General features: G+C 51.2%; 1 long non-coding RNA gene across 1 annotated transcript in view; it reads right to left on the bottom strand.

Moving 5' to 3' along the window:
* Positions 1-4,371: 4,371 nt before the first annotated feature.
* Positions 4,372-27,931, bottom strand: part of LOC141134540 (uncharacterized) — a 64,395-nt gene continuing 40,835 nt past the window's right edge. Inside the window, exon 2 of the long non-coding RNA XR_012243192.1 lies at positions 4,372-4,762. This is a non-coding gene — a long non-coding RNA (uncharacterized lncRNA). The remainder of the gene's footprint in view (positions 4,763-27,931) is intronic.

Genomic DNA, 27,931 nt, shown 5'->3' with positions numbered 1-27,931 from the left:
ACAGCACCCCAACCGCCTACAGGTTCCAGCATGCTGTGGGGTACCTGGGAATGCTGGGACTTGTAGTCCCCCCTATGTGGGTGGAGGACTGCGGCTGATCCCGTCATAAAAAAAAAGCAAAAAAATCAATAAAAAATAGTTTTGTAGGTCAAGTCTGTAAAGTATGATGTGCAATATGGCTTCTTAGACTGATAGATTACTGATCTGTAGATTTTGTACACATTGTAGAATATGAAATGATATAGAAACGATTTTACCAAAAAGTATCTAAATTGTGTATCTAAATGACCCGATTAAACTTTACAAGTGTGAAGAGATCCTGTCTGCTGGTGTCTCTTTGTTCTAAAATATAGAAGTGATCAGGAACTGATTTATAAAAAAAAATTAAAACAAAATGAATCCCCGCTCTTTCGACTGCAACAACTTTTTAACGACTTGACCTCCGGAAGGTTTTACCCCCCCCTCCCCCCCTCTTCATGACCAGGCCATTTTTTGCTATTCAGCACTGCACTACTTTAACTGGTAATTATGCGGTCATGCATCACCGTACCCAAATTAAATTTGTATCATTTTTTTTTTCACACAAATAGAGCTTTCTTTTGGTGGTATTTATTCACCAATGGGTTTATATTTTTTTTTGCTATGTAAATGAAAAAATATCCAAAATTAAAAAAAAAAAAAAAGTTTCTTTGTTTCTGTCATAACATTTAGCAAATAAATAATATTTTTTCATAAATTCAGGTCAAAATGTAATCTGCTACATTCCTTTGGTGAGAATTCCCCAAATCAGTGTATTCTATTTAGTCTGTAGAAAATGGATAGAGTCCACAAACTATGATATACCGTATTTATCGGCGTATAACACGCACTTTTTTCCCCTTAAAATCAGGGGAAAATCGTAGGTGCGTGTTATACGGCGATCCCCGCTATTTTGTGATCTATCGGAGCGATCGCCACGATTGCCACCGACATTCACATAGCGAATTGGATTGTAAAACATTTTTTTTTTTCTGACAGTAAATCCCTTATACAGCCAACGTCCTGTTTCTTGTCTGGTCATTAGCCTAGGCTTATGACATCATGCACAGCTCTCTCTCTCTCATGAGAGTTTACCAGGAAGGGGGGGGGGGGGGGATGAGTCATAAGAGGGCCAATGAGAGCTGCAGAGCCAGAGGTGTGCCTCTGTGTGTCTGTGTAAATCCAGGAAGTGAGCAGACAGCAGCTTAAGCTGCCCACAGTTAAAATGGCTGCAGCCAGACTCAGTGGAGGGAGATTTCTGCAGCATATTTGGCAAGTACAGAATCACTATATATATAAAATAATATGCAAAGTGGTTGGAGGGAAGCTTCAGAATGGCAAAGATGTTTTTATTACAAATTATGTGAGTGGACTGCAGTTCCTCTAACGACTTGACCTCCGGAAGGTTGACCTCAACCCGATAGAACACCTTTGGGATGAATTAGAGCAGAGACTGCGAGCCAGGCCTTCTCGTCCAACATCAGTGACCTCACAAATGTGCTTCTGGAAGAATGGTCAAACATTCCCATAGACACACTCCTAAACCTTGTGGACAGCTTTCCCAGAAGAGTTGAAGCTGTTATAGCTGCAAAGGGTGGGCCAACTCAACATTGAACCCTACGGAGTAAGACTGGGATGTCATTAAAGTTCATGTGTAGAGTGTAGAGGCAGGCGTCCCAATACTTTTGGTAATATAATGTATATACAGTGCCTTGAAAAAGTTTTCATACCCCTTGAAATTTTCCACATTTTGTCGTGTTACAACCAAAAACGTAAATGTATTTTATTGGGATTTTATGTGATAGACCAACAGAAAGTGGCACATAATTGTGAAGTGGAAGGAAAATGATAAATGGTTTTAATTTTTTTTTACAAATAAATATGTGAAAAGTGTGGGGGGTACATTTGTATTCAGCCCCCTTTACTCTGATACCCCTAACTAAAATCCAGTGGAACCAATTGCCTTCAGAAGTCACCTAATTAGTAAAAAGAGTCCACCTGTGTGTAAATTAATCTCAATATAAATACAGCTGTTCTGTGAAGCCCTCAGAGATTTGTTAGAGAACCTTAGTGCACAAACAGCATCATGAAGGCCAAGGAACACACCAGACAGGTCAGGGATAAAGTTGTGGAGAAGTGTAACCGCTTTCCGACCAGCCGCCGTCATTATACTGCAGCGGGTTGGCTCTTCTGCGCTAACCGCCGTAGGTGTATGTCAGTCTTTGCACAGGAGATAGTTGGCGCGCCCTGCGGGAGCGTTGCCCGTGGGTCCGGAGGACTTGATGGTCGCCGGCGACCCGCGATCGTTATGCACAGAGGCAGAACGGGTAACTGGCGATTCCCTGTTCTGCCAGATGACATGTCAGAGATCTTCTGTTCCCAGTGATCTCTGTCATGTCCCTTGCAGCCCATCCCCCCTACAGTTAGAACACACCCAGGGAACACACTTAACCCCTTGATTGCCCCCCAGTGTTAACACCTATCCTGCCAGTGCCATTTATACATTGATCAGTGCGTTTTTTTATAGCACTGATCAATGCAATAATGTCACTGGTCCCCAAAAAAGTGTAATTTGGGGTCAGATTTGTCTGCCGCAATGTCGCAGATCGCCGCCATTACTAGTAAAAACAATAAATAAAAGTCCCTAAATCTACCCCATAGTTTGTAGATAACTTTTGCGCAAACCAATCAATTTACAGTTATTGCGATTTTTTTTTAACAAAAATATGTAGAAGAATATATTTCCGCCTAAACTGACGAATAAGTTTGTTTTTTTTTATATTTTTTTTTTTGGGGGGGGGGGGATATGTATTATATCAGAAGTTTAAAAAAAAATTTTTTTCAAAACTGTCAGTCTTTTTTTGTTTATAGTGCAAAAGAATAAAAACCGCAGAGGTGTTCAAATACCACCAAAAGAAATCTCTATTTGTGGGAAAAAAAGGACGTCAATTTTGTTTGGGTGCAGCCGCCGCAGGACAGCGCAATTGTCAGTCAAAGCGACACAGTTCCGGATCACAAAAAATGGCCTGGTCATTAAGGGGCCAAATCCTTCCAGGGCTGAAGTGGTTAAAGCAGTGTTAGGTTATAAAAAAAATATCCCAAGCTTTCAGAAAATGGAAAGAATATGGCTCAACTGCAAACCTACCAAGACATGGCCGTCCACCTAAACTGACAGGCCGGGCAAGGAGAGCATTCATCAGAGAAGAGCCAAGAGGTCCATGGTAACTCTGGAGGAGCTGCAGAGATCCACAGCTCAGGTGGGAGAATCTGTCCACAGGACAACTATTAGTCGTGCTCTCCACAAATCTGACCTTTATGGGAGAGTGGCAAGAAGAAAGACATTGTTAAAAGAAAACCATAAGAAGTCCCATTTGTAGTTTGTGAGAAGCCATGTGGGGGACACAGCAAACATGTGGAAGAAGGTACTCTGGTCAGATGAGATCAAAATTGAACTTTTTTGCCTGAATGCAAAACGCTATGTGTGGGGGAAAACTAACACTGCACATCACCCTGAACACACCATCCCCACTGTGAAACATGGTGGTGGCAGGATCATGGTGTGGGGAAGCTTTTCTTCAGCAGGGACAGGGAAGCTGGTCAGAGTTGATGGGAAGATGGATGGAGCCAAATACAGGACAATCTTAGAAGAAAACCTGTTAGAGTCTGCAAAAGACTTGAGACTGGGGCGGAGGTTCACCTTCCAGCAGGACAACGACCCTAAACATACAGCCAGAGCTACAATGGAATGGTTTAGATCAAAGCATATTCATGTGTTAGAATGGTCCAGTCACAGTCCAGACCTAAATCACATTGAGAATCTGTGGAAAGACTTGCTGTTCACAGACGTTCTCCATCCAATCGGACAGAGCTTGAGATATTTTGCAAAGAAGAATGGGCAAAAATGTCCCTCTCTAGAAGTGCAAAGCTGGTAGAGACATCCCCAAAAAGACTTGCAGCTGTAATTGTAGTGAAAGGAGGTTCTACAAAGTATTGACTCCGGGGGGGCGCCATACAAATGTCCCCCACACTTTTCACATATTTTATTGTGAAAAATGTTGAAAACCATTTATCATTTTCCTTCCACTTCACAATTATGTGCCACTTTGTGTTGGTCTATCACATAAAATCCCAATAAAATACATTTACATTTCTGGTTGTAACATGACAAAATGTGGAAAATGTCAAGGGGTATGAATACTTTTTCAAGGCACTAATATTTGGGGGTTCTAAGTGAAAAAGTAAAAAAAAATTGCCCCAGCAGGCAGCAAGTGGTTAATATGTTACAAACAGAATTGAATAAGGTCCCCTTTGCTGGCTAGAGATCTGTGGTAGATGCTCCACACACCACAAGTGAACAGTTCAGATATATTTTAATAGGTCGAAGGAGGAAACCAACATTTTTTTTCAAGGCCCCAACATAGCCGGCTGCATCAGAGTTTCCAGACCGATGACACTGCCTATGGACAAAGTTGCACGATTGGTGGTATTTAGACCAGTACAGTCTCAGGCACAGGGGTCTTCTTTATTTCCTAGCAGTGACGCTGCACTGCGGTGATAAGGATTCTTTCCTTGGCCTCCCTTTTCTGCCATTGGCTGGATGTGTGCAGGCCGAGCCTCGTACTGAGGTTATAAGCGGAAAGAGGCTCCATGGAGATGGGCCAGGAGTTTGGAGGTCTTTGGAAAAGCCTGAAGGCTGCTGAAGAAAACAACCATCATCTGGATTCAGGGAAGCGTCCTTCAATAACTGGAAGAGAAACAAAAGATCAGGTATTCAGAAAGAGATTTCTTCCAATCAGAAAACGTAATTTCCTGTGCATTCACTGGGACAGGAAATCAGGGTGAATGTTCCCAATGGGGACACAAACACCAATAGCAATTTTGAGAGAGGTTCTAACCCCCTGGTGCCCAACTGGTGGCCCTTTGGCAGTTCAATGTGCAGCCCCTGGGCCCTTGCCAACTGTGTTTGTATGTTCTTGCCTAGACTGACTTCCAGCAGTTAAAGGCCAATTGAACTTTTAGTTTAAATCTGCTAAATACATGTCAGGTTCATAAAAGCAAAAGGTGTGCACAGCCTGAGTAGAAAAGCCAGTCCCCTGCCAGCATGCTGCAGAGTAGCACCCATGCCCTCTGTATGCGGAAGCAGCAGCCTCTCTGCACATGCCCCCCCCCCCCCTGCTGAGTCAGACCAGGAGCTCTCCAATCAGCAGGGAGCAGTAGCTTTTCAATTGAGAGGCTTATAGGGGTTGTGTTGAGCCTCTGAAGACCACAGCAAGGGTGCCACTCTGCAGCATGCTGGCAGAGGACAGGATTTTCTACTCAGGCTGTGGCTGCTTTATAAAAAAAAAAGAAAAAGAAACACAACTGTAAAACTTTGCGCATCTTTTGGGAAGTAGCAATGTGGGTAGGTGACAATGACAAGGAAATGGCACCAACATCCCTGTAGATAAGTGTAGACAAGGGAAATTTTTGAGGGTGCCGGCAAAACAAGAAGAAGTCATTTCAATACTCCGCAATATGTATAAAAAAAATGACAAGATTTTTATTGCTACATACAAGACAAAGTTAAAAGGTTTTTTTGGTACAGTGGAACCTCGGATTGCGAGTAACGCGGTTAACGAGCGTTTCGCAATACAAGCACTGTATTTTTTAAAAACGTAACTCGATTTATGAGTGTTGTCTCGCAAAACGAGCACAATTCAGGCCAAAGCGGTGGGCAGTACCGCTTTTGGCCTGAGGTGGGGGGGCGCCGGAGCCAAGCAGAGCCGAACGTCCGGAAATGCACGGAAAGGCCCCGAGTACAGCACGGCTGACCTCGGCAAATCTCGGGTAGGAAGTCTTTCCGAGGTTTGCCGAGGTCAGCCGAACTGTTCTCGGGCCTTTTCGGCCGTTTCCGAGGCTCTCCAGCCTCCCCCCCCACCCCCCCAGCTCTGCCCGCATGCGGAATTGCATCCCATTGAAGTCAATGCGGAATGAATTATTTTCATTTCCATTGACTTCAATGGGAAAACTCGCTTTGATATGCGAGTACTTTGGAATACAAGCATTCTCCTGGAACGGATTATGCTCCTAATCCGAGGTTCCACTGTATAAGTTATGTGCACATGTACAAACAAACATCTAGAATTCAAAGCAGATGACAACATTGAATCACTCGGCAATATCATTGGAGTGATTGTCCCGACATGTTTCGCCACTCTGGGCTCATCAAGGGATGTTTTAACCACTTGACGACCGCCTCGCGCCGATTTACGTCGGCAAGGTGGCACGGACAGGCAAAATCACGTATATATACGTGATTTGCCTTCCGCGGGTGGGGGGTCCGATCGGACCCCCCCCCCCCGGTGCCCGAGGCGGTCGTCTTTTGTTCAGCGGCGATCAGAGGTGAGGGGGAGGCCATCCGTTCGTGGCCCCCCCCCCTCGCGATCGCTGCCGGCCAATCAGATAACTTCCTTTGCTGCTGTATGCTAAACAGCAGCAAAGGAAATGATGTCATCTCTCCTCGGCTCGGTATTCCGTTGCAGCGCCGAGGAGAGAAGACTTCACTGTGAGTGCACAAACACTACACACACAGTAGAACATGCCAGGCACACAAAACACCCCGATCCCCCCCCCGATCGCCCCCCCGATCCCCCCCCAATCACCCCCCCCCTCCCTGTCACAAACTGACACCAGCAGTTTTTTTTTTTTTTTTTTCTGATTACTGCATTGGTGTCAGTTTGTGACAGTTACAGTGTTGGGACAGTGAATATTAGCCCCCTTTAGGTCTAGGATACCCCCCTAACCCCCCCTAATAAAGTTTTAACCCCTTGATCACCCCCTGTCACCAGTGTCACTAAGCGATCATTTTTCTGATCGCTGTATTAGTGTCGCTGGTGACGCTAGTTAGGGACCTAAATATTTAGGTTCGCTGTCAGCGTTTTATAGCGACAGGGACCCCCATATACTACCTAATAAATGTTTTAACCCCTTGATGGCCCCCTAGTTAACCCTTTCACCACTGATCACCGTATAAGTGTTACGGGTGACGCTGGTTAGTTTGTTTATTTTTTTTAGTGTCAGGGCACCCGCCGTTTATTACCGAATAAAGGTTTAGCCCCCTGATCGCCCGGCGGTGATATGCGTCGCCCCAGGCAGTGTCAGATTAGCGCCAGTACCGCTAACACCCACGCACGCAGCATACGCCTCCCTTAGTGGTATAGTATCTGATCGGATCAATATCTGATCCGATCAGATCTATACTAGCGTCCCCAGCAGTTTAGGGTTCCCAAAAACGCAGTGTTAGCGGGATCAGCCCAGATACCTGCTAGCACCTGCGTTTTGCCCCTCCGCCCGGCCCACCCAAGTGCAGTATCGATCGATCACTGTCACTTACAAAACACTAAACGCATAACTGCAGCGTTCGCAGAGTCAGGCCTGATCCCTGCGATCGCTAACATTTTTTTGGTAGCATTTTGGTGAACTGGCAAGCACCAGCCCCAGGCAGCGTCAGGTTAGCGCCAGTAGCGCTAACACCCACACACGCACCGTACACCTCCCTTAGTGGTATAGTATCTGATCGGATCAATATCTGATCCGATCAGATCTATACTAGCGTCCCCAGCAGTTTAGGGTTCCCAAAAACAGTGTTAGCGGGATCAGCCCAGATACCTGCTAGCACCTGCGTTTTGCCCCTCCGCCCGGCGCAGCCCAGCCCACCCAAGTGCAGTATCGATCGATCACTGACACTTACAAAACACTAAATGCATAACTGCAGCGTTCGCAGAGTCAGGCCTGATCCCTGCGATCGCTAACAGTTTTTTTGGTAGTATTTTGGTGAACTGGCAAGCACCAGCCCCAAGCAGCGTCAGATTAGCGCCAGTACCGCTAACACCCACGCACGCACCGTACACCTCCCTTAGTGGTATAGTATCTGATCAGATCAATATCTGATCCGATCAGATCTATACTAGCGTCCCCAGCAGTTTAGGGTTCCCAAAAACACAGTGTTAGCGGGATCAGCCCAGATACCTGCTAGCATCTGCGTTTTGCCCCTCCGCCCGGCGCAGCCCAGCCCACCCAAGTGCAGTATCGATCGATCACTGACACTTACAAAACACTAAATGCATAACTGCAGCGTTCGCAGAGTCAGGCCTGATCCCTGCAATCGCTAACAGTTTTTTTGGTAGCTTTATATTGAACTGGCAAGCGCCAGCGGCCTAGTACACCCTGGTCATAGTCAAACCAGCACTGCAGTAACACTTGGTGACGTGGCGAGTCCCATAAGTGCAGTTCAAGCTGGTGAGGTGGCAAGCACAAGTAGTGTCCCGCTGCCACCAAAAAGACAAACACAGGCCCGTCGTGCCCATAGTGCCCTTCCTGCTGCATTCGCCAATCCTAATTGGGAACCCACCACTTCTGCAGCACCCGTACTTCCCCCATTCACATCCCCAACCAAATGCAGTCGGCTGCATGAGAGGCATTTTTATGTCCTCCCGAGTACCCCTACCCAACGAACCCCCCCAAAAAGATGTCGTGTCTGCAGCAAGCGCGGATATAGGCGTGACACCCGCTATTATTGTCCCTCCTGTCCTGACAATCCTGGTCTTTGCATTGGTGAATGTTTTGAACGCTACCATTCACTAGTTGAGTATTAGCGTAGGGTACAGCATTGCACAGACTAGGCACACTTTCACAGAATCTCCCAAGATGCCATCGCATTTTGAGAGACCCGAACCTGGAACCGGTTACGTTATAAAAGTTAGTTACAAAAAAAGTGTAAAAAAAAAAATATATAAAATAAAAAAAAAATTGTTGTCGTTTTATTGTTCTCTTTCTCTCTATTCTCTCTCTCTTGTTCTGCTCTTTTTTACTGTATTCTATTCTGCAATGTTTTATTGTTGTTATGTTTTATCATGTTTGCTTTTCAGGTATGCAATTTTTTATACTTTACCGTTTACTGTGCTTTATTGTTAACCATTTTTTTGTCTTCAGGTACGCCATTCACGACTTTGAGTGGTTATACCAGAATGATGCCTGCAGGTTTAGGTATCATCTTGGTATCATTCTTTTCAGCCAGCGGTCGGCTTTCATGTAAAAGCAATCCTAGCAGCTAATTAGCCTCTAGACTGCTTTTACAAGCCGTGGGAGGGAATGCCCCCCCCCCCACCGTCTTCCGTGTTTTTCTCTGGCTCTCCTGTCTCAACAGGGAACCTGAGAATGCAGCCGGTGATTCAGCCAGCTGACCATAGAGCTGATCAGAGACCAGAGTGGCTCCAAACATCTCTATGGCCTAAGAAACCGGAAGCTACGAGCATTTTATGACTTAGATTTCGCCAGATGTAAATAGCGCCATTGGGAAATTGGGGAAGCATTTTATCACACCGATCTTGGTGTCATCAGATGCTTTGAGGGCAGAGGAGAGATCTAGGGTCTAATAGACCCCAATTTTTTCAAAAAAAGAGTACCTGTCACTACCTATTGCTATCATAGGGGATATTTACATTCCCCGAGATAACAATAAAAATGATTTAAAAAAAAAAAATGAAAGGAACAGTTTAAAAATAAGATAAAAAAGCAAAAAAATAATAAAGAAAAAAAAAAAAAAAAGCACCCCTGTCGCCCCCTGCTCTCGCGCTAAGGCGAACGCAAGCGGCGGTCTGTCGTCAAACGTAAACAGCAATTGCACCATGCATGTGAGGTATCGCCGCGAAGGTCAGATCGAGGGCAGTAATTTTTGCAGTAGACCTCCTCTGTAAATCTAAAGTGGTAACCTGTAAAGGCTTTTAAAAATGTATTTATTTTGTTGCCACTGCACGTTTGTGCGCAATTTTAAAGCATGTCATGTTTGGTATCCATGTACTCGGCCTAAGATCATCTTTTTTATTTCATCAAACATTTGGGCAATATAGTGTGTTTTAGTGCATTAAAATTTAAAAAAGTGTGTTTTTTCCCCAAAAAATGCGTTTGAAAAATCGCTGCGCAAATACTGTGTGAAAAAAAAAAAATGAAACACCCACCATTTTAATCTGTAGGGCATTTGCTTTAAAAAAATATATAATGTTTGGGGGTTCAAAGTAATTTTTTTGGAAAAAAAAATATCTTTTTCATGTAAACAAAAAGTGTCAGAAAGGGCTTTGTCTTCAAGTGGTTAGAAGAGTGAGTGATGTGTGACATAAGCTTCTAAATGTTGTGCATAAAATGCCAGGACAGTTCAAACCCCCCAAATGACCCCATTTTGGAAAGTAGACACCCCAAGCTATTTGCTGAGAGGCATGTCGAGTCCATGGAATATTTTATATTGCGACACAAGTTGCGGGAAAGAGACAATTTTTTTTTTTTTTTTTTTGCACAAAGTTGTCACTAAATGATATATTGCTCAAACATGCCATGGGAATATGTGAAATGACACCCCAAAATACATTCTGCTGCTTCTCCTGAGTACGGGGATACCACATGTGTGAGACTTTTTGGGAGCCTGGCCGCGTACGGGACCCTGAAAACCAAGCACCGCCTTCAGGCTTTCTAAGGGCGTGAATTTTTGATTTCACTCTTCACTGCCTATCACAGTTTCGGAGGCCATGGAAAGCCCAGGTGGCACAAAACCCCCCCAAATGACCCCGTTTTGGAAAGTAGACACCCCAAGCTATTTGCTGAGAGGTATAGTGAGTATTTTGCAGACCTCACTTTTTGTCACAAAGTTTTGAAAATTGAAAAAAGAAAAAAAAGTTTTTTCTTGTCTTTCTTCATTTTCAAAAACAAATGAGAGCTGCAAAATACTCACCATGCCTCTCAGCAAATAGCTTGGGGTGTCTACTTTCCAAAATGGGGTCATTTGGGGGGGTTTTGTGCCACCTGGGCATTACATGGCCTCCGAAACTGTGATAGGCAGTGAAGAGTGAAATCAAAAATTTTCACCCTTAGAAATCCTGAAGGCGGTGCTTGGTTTTCGGGGCCCCGTACGCGGCTAGGCTCCTAAAAAGTCCCACACATGTGGTATCCCTGTACTCAGGAGAAGCAGCTAAATGTATTTTGGGGTGCAATTCCACATATGCCCATGGCCTGTGTGAGCAATATATCATTTAGTGACAACTTTGTGCAAAAAAAAAAAAAAAAAAGTGTCACTTTCCCGCAACTTGTGTAAAAATATAAAATATTCCATGGACTCAATATGCCTCTCAGCAAATAGCTTGGGGTGTCTACTTTCCAAAATGGGGTCATTTGGGGGGGTTTTGTGCCACCTGGGCATTCCATGGCCTCCGAAACTGTGATTGGCAGTGAAGAGTGAAATCAAAAATTTACACCCTTAGAAATCCTGAAGGCGGTGCTTGGTTTTCGGGGCCCCGTACGCGGCTAAGCTCCCAAAAAGTCCCACACATGTGGTATCCCCATACTCAGGAGAAGCAGCTGAATGTATTTTGGGGTGCAATTCCACATAGGCCCATGACCTGTGTGAGCAATATATCATTTAGTGACAACTTTTTGTAAATATTTTTTTTTTTTGTCATTATTCAATCACTTGGGACAAAAAAAATAAATATTCAATGGGTTCAACATGCCTCTCAGCAATTTCCTTGGGGTGTCTACTTTCCAAAATGGGGTCATTTGGGGGGGTTTTGTACTGCCCTGCCATTTTAGCACCTCAAGAAATTACATAGGCAGTCATAAACTAAAAGCTGTGTAAATTACAGAAAATGTAGCCTAGTTTGTAGACGCTATAACTTTTGCGCAAACCAATAAATATATGCTTATTGACATTTTTTTTTACCAAAGACATGTGGCCGAATACATTTTGGCCTAAATGTATGACTAAAATTGAGTTTATTGGATTTTTTTTATAACAAAAAGTAGAAAAGTAGATATCATTTTTTTTCAAAATTTTCGGTCTTTTTCCATTTATAGCGCAAAAAATAAAAACTGCAGAGGTGATCAAATACCATCAAAAGAAAGCTCTATTTGTGGGAAGAAAAGGACGCAAATTTCGTTTGGGTACAGCATTGCATGACCGCGCAATTAGCAGTTAAAGCGACGCAGTGCCAAATTGGAAAAAGACCTCTGGTCCTTAGGCAGCATAATGGTCCGGGGCTCAAGTGGTTAAAGACAATTAGATGTAACACTGCATAGAACGAAACAAAATTAAAAACATTACAATTATTAATAAATGAAAATATCCTAAGTGAAATATAAATCTACTATAAAAAATAATTTAAGTGAAAGGGAGTGGGGGGGGGGGAGAAAGGACTAGGAAAAGGAAAATAAGGGATGGAAGATGACAAGTAGGGAAGGAAGGGAAGAAGGGGGGAGGAGAGGGGGAAAGAAAGGATGGAGGGGGATCTTTTATTTTGATGCACCTGAAATGCATTTAGCTGATTTTAACTGAAAGTTCAATTGGACATTAAATGCCCGAATTCTCTGACCGTCTCCTGTACCATGTCTGCAGTCTCTGACAGTCTCCTGTACCATGTCTGCAGTCTCTGACAGTCTCCTGTACCATGTCTGCAGTCTCTGACCGTCTCCTGTACCATGTCTGCGGTCTCTGACCGTCTCCTGTACCATGTCTGCAGTCTCTGACCGTCTCCTGTACAATGTCTGCAGTCTCTGACCGTCTCCTGTACAATGTCTGCAGTCTCTGACCGTCTCCTGTACAATGTCTGCAGTCTCTGACCGTCTCCTGTATCATGTCTGCAGTCTCTGACCATCTCCTGTATCATGTCTGCAGTCTCTGACCGTCTCCTGTATCATGTCTGCAGTCTCTGACCGTCTCCTGTATCATGTCTGCAGTCTCTGACCGTCTCCTGTAGTATGTAAAAGAAAAAAAACTGTGCTGTTTCCAAACCTACAGCTGCAGCTCAAAGTGAAATGTACACAAGCATAAATAGATAAACGTAAGGAGCTGCGCTTCTCAAAAAACATAGTTACATAGGTGAGGTTAAAAAAAAGACACAAGTCCATCAAGGCCAACCTATGTGTGTGATTATATGTCAGTATTACATTGTATATCCCTGTATGTTGTGGTCGTTCAGGTGCTTATCTAATAATTTTTTTGAAATTATCGATGCTCCCCGCTGAGACCACCGCCTGTGGAAGGGGATTCCACATCCTTGCCGCTCTTACAGTAAAGAACCCTCTACGCAGTAAAACTGCTTTTCTTCTAATTTTAATGAGTGGCCACGAGTCTTGTTAAATTCCCTTACGTGACGTAAAAGGCTGCCAGGGAACATCAGAAGGAGAGCGTAGCTGCACTGGACACAGCGAGTGAATAATAGAGCATTGAACCCTCACTGTGTCCTATTATAGAACTACCAGCACAGCAGCGTATCAATATTATAATAAATCACACAGGCAGCACAGTAAGTACTCGTTTTATTTTTTTCATTTATCAGATCATTTCATTTAGATGCGGCATTCGTTACGTTCAGTTTGCCAAATTTGGAAGGAAATTCCAATACCTATAATTTAATAGTTTATAACTAACTATCATATGAGGAGGGGGCATGAGAGAGAGAGATAGCCCCATGAGGAGGGGGCATGAGAGAGAGAGATAGCCCCATGAGGAGGGGGCATGAGAGAGAGCGATAGTCCCATGAGGAGGGGGCATGAGAGAAAGCGATAGCCCCATGAGGAGGGGGCATGAGAGAGAGCGACAGCCCCATGAGGAGGGGGCATGAGAGAGAGCGATAGCCCCATGAGGAGGGGGCATGAGAGAGAGCGATAGCCCCATGAGGAGGGGGCATGAGAGAGAGCGACAGCCCCATGAGGAGGGGGCATGAGAGAGAGCGATAGCCCCATGAGGAGGGGGCATGAGAGAGAGCGATAGCCCCATGAGGAGGGGGCATGAGAGAGAGCGATAGCCCCATGAGGAGGGGGCATATGAGAGAGAGAGATAGCCCCATGAGGAGGGGGCATATGAGAGACAGAGATAGCCCCATGAGGAGGGGGCATATGAGAGACAGAGATAGCCCCATGAGGAGGGGGCATATGAGAGAGAGCGATAGCCCCATGAGGAGGGGGCATGAGAGAGAGCGATAGCCCCATGAGGAGGGGGCATATGAGAGAGAGAGATAGCCCCATGAGGAGGGGGCATATGAGAGAGAGCGATAGCCCCATGAGGAGGGGGCATGAGAGAGAGCGATAGCCCCATGAGGAGGGGGCATGAGAGAGAGCGATAGCCCCATGAGGAGGGGGCATGAGAGAGAGCGATAGCCCCATGAGGAGGGGGCATGAGAGAGAGAGATAACCCCATGAGGAGGGGGCATATGAGAGAGAGAGAGAGATAGCCCCATGAGGAGGGGGCATATGAGAGAGAGAGAGATAGCCCCATGAGGAGGGGGCATATGAGAGAGAGAGAGATAGCCCCATGAGGAGGGGGCATATGAGAGAGAGAGAGATAGCCCCATGAGGAGGGGGCATATGAGAGAGAGAGAGATAGCCCCATGAGGAGGGGGCATATGAGAGAGAGAGAGATAGCCCCATGAGGAGGGGGCATATGAGAGAGAGAGATAGCCCCATGAGGAGGGGGCATATGAGAGAGAGAGAGATAGCCCCATGAGGAGGGGGCATATGAGAGAGAGAGAGATAGCCCCATGAGGAGGGGGCATATGAGAGAGAGAGAGATAGCCCCATGAGGAGGGGGCATATGAGATAGAGAGAGATAGCCCCATGAGGAGGGGGCATATGAGAGAGAGAGAGATAGCCCCATGAGGAGGGGGCATATGAGATAGAGAGAGATAGCCCCATGAGGAGGGAGCATATGAGAGAGAGCGATAGCCCCATGAGGAGGGGATATGAGAGAGAGCGATAGCCCCATGAGGAGGGGGCATGAGAGAGAGCGATAGCCCCATGAGGAGGGGGCATGAGAGAGAGCGATAGCCCCATGAGGAGGGGGCATGAGAGAGAGCAATAGCCCCATGAGGAGGGGGCATGAGAGAGAGCAATAGCCCCATGAGGAGGGGGCATGAGAGAGAGCGATAGCCCCATGAGGAGGGGGCACGAGAGAGAGCGATAGCCCCATGAGGACAGGGCACGAGAGAGAGAGAGAGATAGCCCCATGAGGACAGGGCACGAGAGAGAGAGAGATAGCCCCATGAGGAGGGGGCACGAGAGAGAGAGATAGCCCCATGAGGAGGGGGCACGAGAGAGAGAGAGAGATAGCCCCATGAGGAGGGGGCACGAGAGAGAGAGAGAGATAGCCCCATGAGGAGGGGGCACGAGAGAGAGAGAGATAGCCCCATGAGGAGGGGGCATGAGAGAGAGAGAGATAGCCCCATGAGGAGGGGGCATGAGAGAGAGAGAGATAGCCCCATGAGGAGGGGGCATGAGAGAGAGAGAGAGATAGCCCCATGAGGAGGGGTCATGAGAGAGAGAGAGATAGCCCCATGAGGAGGGGGCATGAGAGAGAGAGAGAGATAGCCCCATGAGGAGGGGGCATGAGAGAGAGAGAGAGATAGCCCCATGAGGAGGGGGCATGAGAGAGAGAGAGATAGCCCCATGAGGAGGGGGCATGAGAGAGAGAGAGATAGCCCCATGAGGAGGGGGCATGAGAGAGAGAGAGATAGCCCCATGAGGAGGGGGCATGAGAGAGAGAGATAGCCCCATGAGGATGGGGCATGAGAGAGAGAGAGATAGCCCCATGAGGAGGGGGCATGAGAGAGAGAGATAGCCCCATGAGGAGGGGGCATGAGAGAGAGATAGCCCCATGAGGAGGGGGCATGAGAGAGAGAGATAGCCCCATGAGGAGGGGGCATGAGAGAGAGAGAGATAGCCCCATGAGGAGGGGGCATGAGAGAGAGAGATAGCCCCATGAGGAGGGGGCATGAGAGAGAGAGATAGCCCCATGAGGAGGGGGCATGAGAGAGAGAGAGATAGCCCCATGAGGGGGCATGAGAGAGAGAGAGATAGCCCCATGAGGAGGGGGCATGAGAGAGAGAGAGAGATAGCCCCATGAGGAGGGGGCACGAGAGAGAGAGAGAGCTAGCCCCATGAGGAGGGGGCACGAGAGAGAGAGAGAGATAGCCCCATGAGGAGGGGGCACGAGAGAGAGAGAGATAGCCCCATGAGGAGGGGGCACGAGAGAGAGAGAGAGATAGCCCCATGAGGAGGGGGCACGAGAGAGAGAGAGAGATAGCCCCATGAGGAGGGGGCAGGAGAGAGAGAGAGATAGCCCCATGAGGAGGGGGCACGAGAGAAAGAGAGATAGTCCCATGAGGAGGGGGCACGAGAGAGAGAGCCCCATGAGGAGGGGGCACGACAGAGAGAGAGAGCCCCATGAGGAGGGGGCAGGAGAGAGAGAGAGATAGCCCCATGAGGAGGGGGCACGAGAGAAAGAGAGATAGTCCCATGAGGAGGGGGCACGAGAGAGAGAGTCCCATGAGGAGGGGGCACGAGAGAGAGAGCCCCATGAGGAGGGGGCACGAGAGAGAGAGCCCCATGAGGAGGGGGCACGAGAGAGAGAGCCCCATGAGGAGGGGGCACGAGAGAGAGAGCCCCATGAGGAGGGGGCACGACAGAGAGAGAGAGCCCCATGAGGAGGGGGCACGAGAGAGAGAGAGAGCCCCATGAGGAGGGGGCACGAGAGAGAGATAGCCCCATGAGGAGGGGGCACGAGAGAGAGATAGCCCCATGAGGAGGGGGCATGAGAGAGAGAGAGAGAGATAGCCCCATGAGGAGGGGGCATGAGAGAGAGAGAGATAGCCCCATGAGGAGGGGGCATGAGAGAGAGCAATAGCCCCATGAGGAGGGGGCATGAGAGAGAGCGATAGCCCCATGAGGAGGGGGCATGAGAGAGAGCGATAGCCCCATGAGGACAGGGCACGAGAGAGAGAGAGAGATAGCCCCATGAGGACAGGGCACGAGAGAGAGAGAGAGATAGCCCCATGAGGAGGGGGCACGAGAGAGAGAGATAGCCCCATGAGGAGGGGGCACGAGAGAGAGAGAGAGATAGCCCCATGAGGAGGGGGCACGAGAGAGAGAGAGAGATAGCCCCATGAGGAGGGGGCACGAGAGAGAGAGAGAGATAGCCCCATGAGGAGGGGGCACGAGAGAGAGAGAGATAGCCCCATGAGGAGGGGGCATGAGAGAGAGAGAGATAGCCCCATGAGGAGGGGGCATGAGAGAGAGAGAGATAGCCCCATGAGGAGGGGGCATGAGAGAGAGAGAGAGATAGCCCCATGAGGAGGGGTCATGAGAGAGAGAGAGATAGCCCCATGAGGAGGGGGCATGAGAGAGAGAGAGAGATAGCCCCATGAGGAGGGGGCATGAGAGAGAGAGATAGCCCCATGAGGATGGGGCATGAGAGAGAGAGAGATAGCCCCATGAGGAGGGGGCATGAGAGAGAGCGATAGCCCCATGAGGAGGGGGCATGAGAGAGAGCGATAGCCCCATGAGGACAGGGCACGAGAGAGAGAGAGAGATAGCCCCATGAGGACAGGGCACGAGAGAGAGAGAGAGATAGCCCCATGAGGAGGGGGCACGAGAGAGAGAGATAGCCCCATGAGGAGGGGGCACGAGAGAGAGAGAGAGATAGCCCCATGAGGAGGGGGCACGAGAGAGAGAGAGAGATAGCCCCATGAGGAGGGGGCACGAGAGAGAGAGAGATAGCCCCATGAGGAGGGGGCATGAGAGAGAGAGAGAGATAGCCCCATGAGGAGGGGGCATGAGAGAGAGAGAGATAGCCCCATGAGGAGGGGGCATGAGAGAGAGAGAGAGATAGCCCCATGAGGAGGGGTCATGAGAGAGAGAGAGATAGCCCCATGAGGAGGGGGCATGAGAGAGAGAGAGAGATAGCCCCATGAGGAGGGGGCATGAGAGAGAGAGAGAGATAGCCCCATGAGGAGGGGGCATGAGAGAGAGAGAGATAGCCCCATGAGGAGGGGGCATGAGAGAGAGAGAGATAGCCCCATGAGGAGGGGGCATGAGAGAGAGAGAGCCCCATGAGGATGGGGCATGAGAGAGAGAGAGATAGCCCCATGAGGAGGGGGCATGAGAGAGAGAGAGATAGCCCCATGAGGAGGGGGCATGAGAGAGAGATAGCCCCATGAGGAGGGGGCATGAGAGAGAGAGATAGCCCCATGAGGAGGGGGCATGAGAGAGAGAGAGATAGCCCCATGAGGAGGGGGCATGAGAGAGAGAGAGATAGCCCCATGAGGAGGGGGCATGAGAGAGAGAGATAGCCCCATGAGGAGGGGGCATGAGAGAGAGAGAGATAGCCCCATGAGGGGGCATGAGAGAGAGAGAGATAGCCCCATGAGGAGGGGGCACGAGAGAAAGAGAGATAGTCCCATGAGGAGGGGGCACGAGAGAGAGAGCCCCATGAGGAGGGGGCACGACAGAGAGAGAGAGCCCCATGAGGAGGGGGCAGGAGAGAGAGAGAGATAGCCCCATGAGGAGGGGGCACGAGAGAAAGAGAGATAGTCCCATGAGGAGGGGGCACGAGAGAGAGAGCCCCATGAGGAGGGGGCACGAGAGAGAGAGCCCCATGAGGAGGGGGCACGAGAGAGAGAGCCCCATGAGGAGGGGGCACGACAGAGAGAGAGAGCCCCATGAGGAGGGGGCACGAGAGAGAGAGAGAGCCCCATGAGGAGGGGGCACGAGAGAGAGATAGCCCCATGAGGAGGGGGCACGAGAGAGAGATAGCCCCATGAGGAGGGGGCACGAGAGAGAGAGATAGCCCCATGAGGAGGGGGCACGAGAGAGAGATAGCCCCATGAGGAGGGGGCACGAGAGAGAGAGATAGCCCCATGAGGAGGGGGCACGAGAGAGAGAGAGATAGCCCCATGAGGAGGGGGCACGAGAGAGAGAGAGATAGCCCCATGAGGAGGGGGCACGAGAGAGAGAGAGATAGCCCCATGAGGAGGGGGCACGAGAGAGAGAGAGATAGCCCCATGAGGAGGGGGCATGAGAGAGAGAGAGAGATAGCCCCATGAGGAGGGGGCATGAGAGAGAGAGAGAGCCCCATGAGGAGGGGGCATGAGAGAGAGAGAGAGATAGCCCCATGAGGAGGGGGCATGAGAGAGAGAGAGAGAGATAGCCCCATGAGGAGGGGGCATGAGAGAGAGAGATAGCCCCATGAGGAGGGGGCATGAGAGAGAGAGAGATAGCCCCATGAGGAGGGGGCATGAGAGAGAGAGAGATAGCCCCATGAGGAGGGGGCATGAGAGAGAGAGATAGCCCCATGAGGAGGGGGCACGAGAGAGAGAGAGAGATAGCCCCATGAGGAGGGGGCACGAGAGAGAGAGCCCCATGAGGAGGGGGCACGAGAGAGAGAGAGATAGCCCCATGAGGAGGGGGCACGAGAGAGAGATAGCCCCATGAGGAGGGGGCACGAGAGAGAGATAGCCCCATGAGGAGGGTGCACGAGAGAGAGAGAGAGAGATAGCCCCATGAGGAGGGGGCACGAGAGAGAGAGAGAGATAGCCCCATGAGGAGGGGGCACGAGAGAGAGAGAGAGATAGCCCCATGAGGAGGGGGCACGAGAGAGAGAGAGAGATAGCCCCATGAGGAGGGGGCACGAGAGAGAGAGATAGCCCCATGAGGAGGGGGCACGAGAGAGAGAGAGAGCCCCATGAGGAGGGGGCACGAGAGAGAGAGATAGCCCCATGAGGAGGGGGCACGAGAGAGAGAGAGATAGCCCCATGAGGAGGGGGCACGAGAGAGAGAGAGATAGCCCCATGAGGAGGGGGCACGAGAGAGAGAGAGATAGCCCCATGAGGAGGGGGCACGAGAGAGAGAGAGATAGCCCCATGAGGAGGGGGCATGAGAGAGAGAGATAGCCCCATGAGGAGGGGGCATGAGAGAGAGAGAGAGAGATAGCCCCATGAGGAGGGGGCATGAGAGAGAGAGAGATAGCCCCATGAGGAGGGGGCATGAGAGAGAGAGATAGCCCCATGAGGAGGGGGCATGAGAGACAGAGAGAGATAGCCCCATGAGGAGGGGGCATGAGAGAGAGATAGCCCCATGAGGAGGGGGCATGAGAGAGAGAGAGAATGCCCCATGAGGAGGGGGCATGAGAGAGAGAGAGAGATAGCCCCATGAGGAGGGGGCATGAGAGAGAGAGAGAGATAGCCCCATGAGGAGGGGGCACGAGAGAGAGAGAGAGATAGCCCCATGAGGAGGGGGCATGAGAGAGAGAGATAGCCCCATGAGGAGGGGGCATGAGAGAGAGAGATAGCCCCATGAGGAGGGGGCATGAGAGAGAGAGAGATAGCCCCATGAGGAGGGGGCATGAGAGAGAGAGAGATAGCCCCATGAGGAGGGGGCACGAGAGAGAGAGATAGCCCCATGAGGAGGGGGCACGAGAGAGAGAGAGATAGCCCCATGAGGAGGGGGCATGAGAGAGAGAGAGAGAGAGATAGCCCCATCAGAGGGGGCATGAGAGAGAGAGAGAGAGAGATAGCCCCATGAGAGGGGGCATGAGAGAGAGAGACCCCATGAGAGGGGGCATGAGAGAGAGAGATAGCCCCATGAGAGGGGGCATGAGAGAGAGAGAGAGAGATAGCCCCATGAGAGGGGGCATGAGAGAGAGAGAGAGAGAGATAGCCCCATGAGAGGGGGCATGAGAGATAGAGAGAGATAGCCCCATGAGAGGGGGCATGAGAGAGAGAGAGAGATAGCCCCACGAGAGGGGGCATGAGAGAGAGAGAGATAGCCACATGAGAGGGGGCATGAGAGAGAGAGAGATAGCCACATGAGAGGGGGCATGAGAGAGAGAGAGAGAGATAGCCCCATGAGAGGGGGCATGAGAGAGAGAGAGAGAGATAGCCCCATGAGAGGGGGCATGAGAGAGAGAGAGAGAGATAGCCCCATGAGAGGGGGCATGAGAGAGAGAGATAGCCCCATGAGAGGGGGCATGAGAGAGAGAGATAGCCCCATGAGAGGGGGGATGAGAGAGAGAGAGAGAGATAGCCCCATGAGAGGGGGCATGAGAGAGAGAGAGAGAGATAGCCCCATGAGAGGGGGCATGAGAGAGAGAGAGAGATAGCCCCATGAGAGGGGGCATGAGAGAGAGAGAGATAGCCCCATGAGAGGGGGCATGAGAGGGAGAGAGAGATAGCCCCATGAGAGGGGGCATGAGAGAGAGAGAGAGAGAGAGATAGCCCCATGAGAGGGGGCATGAGAGAGAGAGAGAGATAGCCCCATGAGAGGGGGCATGAGAGAGAGAGAGAGATAGCCCCATGAGGAGGGGGCATGAGAGAGAGAGAGAGATAGCCCCATGAGGAGGGGGCATGAGAGAGAGAGAGAGATAGCCCCATGAGGAGGGGGCATGAGAGAGAGAGAGATAGCCCCATGAGGAGGGGGCACGAGAGAGAGAGAGAGATAGCCCCATGAGGAGGGGGCACGAGAGAGAAAGAGAGATAGCCCCATGAGGAGGGGGCACGAGAGAGAGAGAGATAGCCCCATGAGGAGGGGGCACGAGAGAGAGAGAGAGATAGCCCCATGAGGAGGGGGCACGAGAGAGAGAGAGAGATAGCCCCATGAGAGGGGGCATGAGAGAGAGAGATAGCCCCATGAGAGGGGGCATGAGAGAGAGAGAGAGATAGCCTCATGAGAGGGGGCATGAGAGAGAGAGAGATAGCCCCATGAGAGGGGGCATGAGAGAGAGAGAGATAGCCCCATGAGAGGGGGCATGAGAGAGAGAGATAGCCCCATGAGAGGGGGCATGAGAGAGAGAGAGATAGCCCCATGAGAGGGGGCATGAGAGAGAGAGATAGCCCCATGAGAGGGGGCATGAGAGAGAGAGAGAGAGAGAGAGATAGCCCAATGAGAGGGGGCATGAGAGAGAGAGAGAGATAGCCCCATGAGAGGGGGCATGAGAGAGAGAGAAAGCCCCATGAGAGGGGGCATGAGAGAGAGAGAAAGCCCCATGAGAGGGGGCATGAGAGAGAGAGAGAGAGAGATAGCCCCATGAGAGGGGGCATGAGAGAGAGAGAGAGATAGCCCCATGAGAGGGGGCATGAGAGAGAGAGAGATAGCCCCATGAGAGGGGGCATGAGAGAGAGAGAGATAGCCCCATGAGAGGGGGCATGAGAGAGAGAGAGAGATAGCCCCATGAGAGGGGGCATGAGAGAGAGAGAGAGAGAGAGATAGCCCCATGAGAGGGGGCATGAGAGAGAGATAGCCCCATGAGAGGGGGCATGAGAGAGAGAGAGAGAGAGAGATAGCCCCATGAGAGGGGGCATGAGAGAGAGAGAGAGAGAGAGATAGCCCCATGAGAGGGGGCATGAGAGAGAGAGACCCCATGAGAGGGGGCATGAGAGAGAGAGATAGCCCCATGAGAGGGGGCATGAGAGAGAGAGAGAGAGATAGCCCCATGAGAGGGGGCATGAGAGAGAGAGAGAGAGAGATAGCCCCATGAGAGGGGGCATGAGAGATAGAGAGAGATAGCCCCATGAGAGGGGGCATGAGAGAGAGAGAGAGATAGCCCCACGAGAGGGGGCATGAGAGAGAGAGAGATAGCCACATGAGAGGGGGCATGAGAGAGAGAGATAGCCCCATGAGAGGGGGCATGAGAGAGAGAGAGAGATAGCCCCATGAGAGGGGGCATGAGAGAGAGAGAGAGAGAGAGAGATAGCCCCATGAGAGGGGGCATGAGAGAGAGAGAGATAGCCCCATAAGAGGGGGCATGAGAGAGAGAGAGAGATAGCCCCATGAGAGGGGGCATGAGAGAGAGAGAGAGATAGCCCCATGAGAGGGGGCATGAGAGGGAGAGAGAGATAGCCCCATGAGAGGGGGCATGAGAGAGAGAGAGAGATAGCCCCATGAGAGGGGGTATGAGAGAGAGAGATAGCCCCATGAGAGGGGGCATGAGAGAGAGAGAGAGATAGCCCACTTGAGAGGGGGCATGAGAGAGAGAGAGAGATAGCCCACTTGAGAGGGGGCATGAGAGAGAGAGAGAGAGATAGCCCACTTGAGAGGGGGCATGAGAGAGAGAGAGATAGCCCCATGAGAGGGGGCATGAGAGAGAGAGAGATAGCCCCATGAGAGGGGGCATGAGAGAGAGAGAGAGAGATAGCCCCATGAGAGGGGGCATGAGAGAGAGAGAGATAGCCCCATGAGAGGGGGCATGAGAGAGAGAGAGAGATAGCCCCATAAGAGGGGGCATGAGAGAGAGAGAGAGATAGCCCCATGAGAGGGGGGCATGAGAGAGAGAGAGAGATAGCCCCATGAGAGGGGGCATGAGAGAGAGAGATAGCCCCATGAGAGGGGGCATAAGAGAGAGAGAAAGCCCCATGAGAGGGGGCATGAGAGAGAGAGAGAGATAGCCCCATGAGAGGGGGCATGAGAGAGAGAGATAGCCCCATGAGAGGGGGCATGAGAGAGAGAGAGAGATAGCCCCATGAGAGGGGGCATGAGAGAGAGAGAGAGATAGCCCCATGAGAGGGGGCATGAGAGAGAGAGAGATAGCCCCATGAGAGGGGGCATGAGAGAGAGAGAGATAGCCCCATGAGAGGGGGCATGAGAGAGAGAGAGAGAGAGATAGCCCCATGAGAGGGGGCATGAGAGATAGAGAGAGATAGCCCCATGAGAGGGGGCATGAGAGAGAGAGAGAGATAGCCCCATGAGAGGGGGCATGAGAGAGAGAGAGAGATAGCCCCATGAGAGGGGGCATGAGAGAGAGAGAGAGATAGCCCCATGAGAGGGGGCATGAGAGAGAGAGAGAGAGATAGCCCCATGAGAGGGGGCATGAGAGAGAGAGAGAGAGAGAGAGAGATAGCCCCATGAGAGGGGGCATGAGAGAGAGAGATAGCCCCATGAGAGGGGGCATGAGAGAGAGAGATAGCCCCATGAGAGGGGGCATGAGAGAAAGAGAGATAGCCCCATGAGGGAGGAATGAGAGAGAGAGAGAGATAGCCCCATGAGAGGGGGCATGAGAGAGAGAGAGAGAGATAGCCCCATGAGAGGGGGCATGAGAGAGAGAGAGAGAGATAGCCCCATGAGAGGGGGCATAAGAGAGAGAGAAAGCCCCATGAGAGGGGGCATGAGAGAGAGAGAGAGATAGCCCCATGAGAGGGGGCATGAGAGAGAGAGAGATATAGCCCCATGAGAGGGGGCATGAGAGAGAGAGAGAGATAGCCCCACGAGAGGGGGCATGAGAGAGAGAGAGATATCCCCATGAGAGGGGGCATGAGAGAGAGATAGCCCCATGAGAGGGGGCATGAGAGAGAGAGAGAGAGATAGCCCCATGAGAGGGGGCATGAGAGAGAGAGATAGCCCCATGAGAGGGGGCATGAGAGAGAGAGAGAGAGATAGCCCCATGAGAGGGGGCATGAGAGAGAGAGAGAGATAGCCCCATGAGAGGGGGCATGAGAGAGAGAGAGATATCCCCATGAGAGGGGGCATGAGAGAGAGAGAGAGAGAGAGAGATAGCCCCATGAGAGGGGGCATGAGAGAGAGAGAGAGAGAGAGAGAGAGCCCCATGAGAGGGGGCATGAGAGAGAGAGAGAGATAGCCCCATGAGAGGGGGCCATGAGAGAGAGATAGCCCCATGAGAGGGGGCATGAGAGAGAGAGAGATAGCCCCATGAGAGGGGGCATGAGAGAAAGAGAGAGATAGCCCCATGAGAGGGGGCATGAGAGAGAGAGAGATAGCCCACTTGAGAGGGGGCATGAGAGAGAGAGAGAGATAGCCCCATGAGAGGGGGCATGAAAGAGAGAGAGAGATAGCCCCATGAGAGGGGGCATGAGAGAGAGAGAGAGATAGCCCCATGAGAGGGGGCATGAGAGAGAGAGAGAGAGATAGCCCCATGAGAGGGGGCATGAGAGAGAGAGATAGCCCCATGAGAGGGGGCATGAGAGAGAGAGAGAGATAGCCCCATGAGAGGGGGCATGAGAGAGAGAGAGATAGCCCCATGAGAGGGGGCATGAGAGAGAGAGAGATAGCCCCATGAGAGGGGGCATGAGAGAGAGAGAGAGAGAGATAGCCCCATGAGAGGGGGCATGAGAGAGAGAGAGAGATAGCCCCATGAGAGGGGGCATGAGAGAGAGAGAGAGAGATAGCCCCATGAGAGGGGGCATGAGAGAGAGAGAGATAGCCCCATGAGAGGGGGCATGAGAGAGAGAGAGAGATAGCCCCATGAGAGGGGGCATGAGAGAGAGAGAGAGATAGCCCCATGAGAGGGGGCATGAGAGAGAGAGAGAGATAGCCCCATGAGAGGGGGCATGAGAGATAGAGAGAGATAGGCCCATTAGAGGGGGCATGAGAGAGAGAGAGATAGCCCCATGAGAGGGGGCATGAGAGAGAGAGAGAGATAGCCCCATGAGAGGGGGCATGAGAGAGAGAGAGAGATAGCCCCATGAGAGGGGGCATGAGAGAAAGAGAGATAGCCCCATGAGAGGGGGCATGAGAGAGAGAGAGAGATAGCCCCATGAGAGGGGGCATGAGAGAGAGAGAGAGATAGCCCCATGAGAGGGGGCATGAGAGAGAGAGAGATAGCCCCATGAGAGGGGGCATGAGAGAGAGAGAGAAAGCCCCATGAGAGGGGGCATGAGAGAGAGAGAGAGACAGCCCCATGAGAGGGGGCATGAGAGAGAGAGAGAGATAGCCCCATGAGAGGGGGCATGAGAGAGAGAGAGAGAGAGATAGCCCCATGAGAGGGGGCATGAGAGAGAGAGAGAAAGCCCCATGAGAGGGGGCATGAGAGAGAGAGAGAGAAAGCCCCATGAGAGGGGGCATGAGAGAGAGAGAGAGATAGCCCCATGAGAGGGGGCATGAGAGAGAGAGAGAGATAGCCCCATGAGAGGGGGCATGAGAGAGAGAGAGAGATAGCCCCATGAGAGGGGGCATGAGAGAGAGAGAGATAGCCCCATGAGAGGGGGCATGAGAGAGAGAGAGAGATAGCCCCATGAGAGGGGGCATGAGAGAGAGATAGCCCCATGAGAGGGGGCATGAGAGAGAGAGAGAGAGATAGCCCCATGAGAGGGGGCATGAGAGAGAGAGAGAGAGATAGCCCCATGAGAGGGGGCATGAGAGAGAGAGAGAGAGATAGCCCCATGAGAGGGGGCATGAGAGAGAGAGAGAGATAGCCCCATGAGAGGGGGCATGAGAGAGAGAGAGATATCCCCATGAGAGGGGGCATGAGAGAGAGAGAGAGAGATAGCCCCATGAGAGGGGGCATGAGAGAGAGAGAGAGAGAGAGAGAGCCCCATGAGAGGGGGCATGAGAGAGAGAGATAGCCCCATGAGAGGGGGCATGAGAGAGAGAGAGAGAGATAGCCCCATGAGAGGGGGCATGAGAGAGAGAGAGAGAGAGATAGCCCCATGAGAGGGGGCATGAGAGATAGAGAGAGATAGCCCCATGAGAGGGGGCATGAGAGAGAGAGAGAGATAGCCCCACGAGAGGGGGCATGAGAGAGAGAGAGATAGCCACATGAGAGGGGGCATGAGAGAGAGAGATAGCCCCATGAGAGGGGGCATGAGAGAGAGAGAGAGATAGCCCCATGAGAGGGGGCATGAGAGAGAGAGAGAGAGATAGCCCCATGAGAGGGGGCATGAGAGAGAGAGAGATAGCCCCATAAGAGGGGGCATGAGAGAGAGAGAGAGATAGCCCCATGAGAGGGGGCATGAGAGAGAGAGAGAGATAGCCCCATGAGAGGGGGCATGAGAGGGAGAGAGAGATAGCCCCATGAGAGGGGGCATGAGAGAGAGAGAGAGATAGCCCCATGAGAGGGGGCATGAGAGAGAGAGAGAGATAGCCCCATGAGAGGGGGTATGAGAGAGAGAGAGAGATAGCCCCATGAGAGGGGGCATGAGAGAGAGAGAGAGATAGCCCACTTGAGAGGGGGCATGAGAGAGAGAGAGAGATAGCCCACTTGAGAGGGGGCAAGAGAGAGAGAGAGAGAGATAGCCCACTTGAGAGGGGGCATGAGAGAGAGAGAGATAGCCCCATGAGAGGGGGCCTGAGAGAGAGAGAGAGATAGCCCCATGAGAGGGGGCATGAGAGAGAGAGAGATAGCCCCATGAGAGGGGGCATGAGAGAGAGAGAGATAGCCCCATGAGAGGGGGCATGAGAGAGAGAGAGAGATAGCCCCATAAGAGGGGGCATGAGAGAGAGAGAGAGATAGCCCCATGAGAGGGGGCATGAGAGAGAGAGAGAGATAGCCCCATGAGAGGGGGCATGAGAGAGAGAGATAGCCCCATGAGAGGGGGCATAAGAGAGAGAGAAAGCCCCATGAGAGGGGGCATGAGAGAGAGAGAGAGATAGCCCCATGAGAGGGGGCATGAGAGAGAGAGATAGCCCCATGAGAGGGGGCATGAGAGAGAGAGAGAGATAGCCCCATGAGAGGGGGCATGAGAGAGAGAGAGATAGCCCCATGAGAGGGGGCATGAGAGAGAGAGAGAGAGATAGCCCCATGAGAGGGGGCATGAGAGAGAGAGAGAGAGATAGCCCCATGAGAGGGGGCATGAGAGATAGAGAGAGATAGCCCCATGAGAGGGGGCATGAGAGAGAGAGAGAGATAGCCCCATGAGAGGGGGCATGAGAGAGAGAGAGAGATAGCCCCATGAGAGGGGGCATGAGAGAGAGAGAGAGATAGCCCCATGAGAGGGGGCATGAGAGAGAGAGAGAGAGATAGCCCCATGAGAGGGGGCATGAGAGAGAGAGAGAGAGAGAGAGAGATAGCCCCATGAGAGGGGGCATGAGAGATAGAGAGAGATAGCCCCATGAGAGGGGGCATGAGAGAGAGAGAGATAGCCCCATGAGAGGGGGCATGAGAGAGAGAGATAGCCCCATGAGAGGGGGCATGAGAGAAAGAGAGATAGCCCCATGAGGGGGGAATGAGAGAGAGAGAGAGATAGCCCCATGAGAGGGGGCATGAGAGAGAGAGAGAGAGATAGCCCCATGAGAGGGGGCATGAGAGAGAGAGAGAGATAGCCCCATGAGAGGGGGCATAAGAGAGAGAGAAAGCCCCATGAGAGGGGGCATGAGAGAGAGAGAGAGATAGCCCCAT

Source organism: Aquarana catesbeiana, linkage group LG03 (assembly GCF_042186555.1).
Source record: "Aquarana catesbeiana isolate 2022-GZ linkage group LG03, ASM4218655v1, whole genome shotgun sequence".
Classification (NCBI taxonomy): domain Eukaryota; kingdom Metazoa; phylum Chordata; class Amphibia; order Anura; family Ranidae; genus Aquarana; species Aquarana catesbeiana.
The sequence above is the reverse complement of the archived record's forward strand: the minus strand, read 5'-3'. Positions and strand labels throughout refer to the sequence as shown.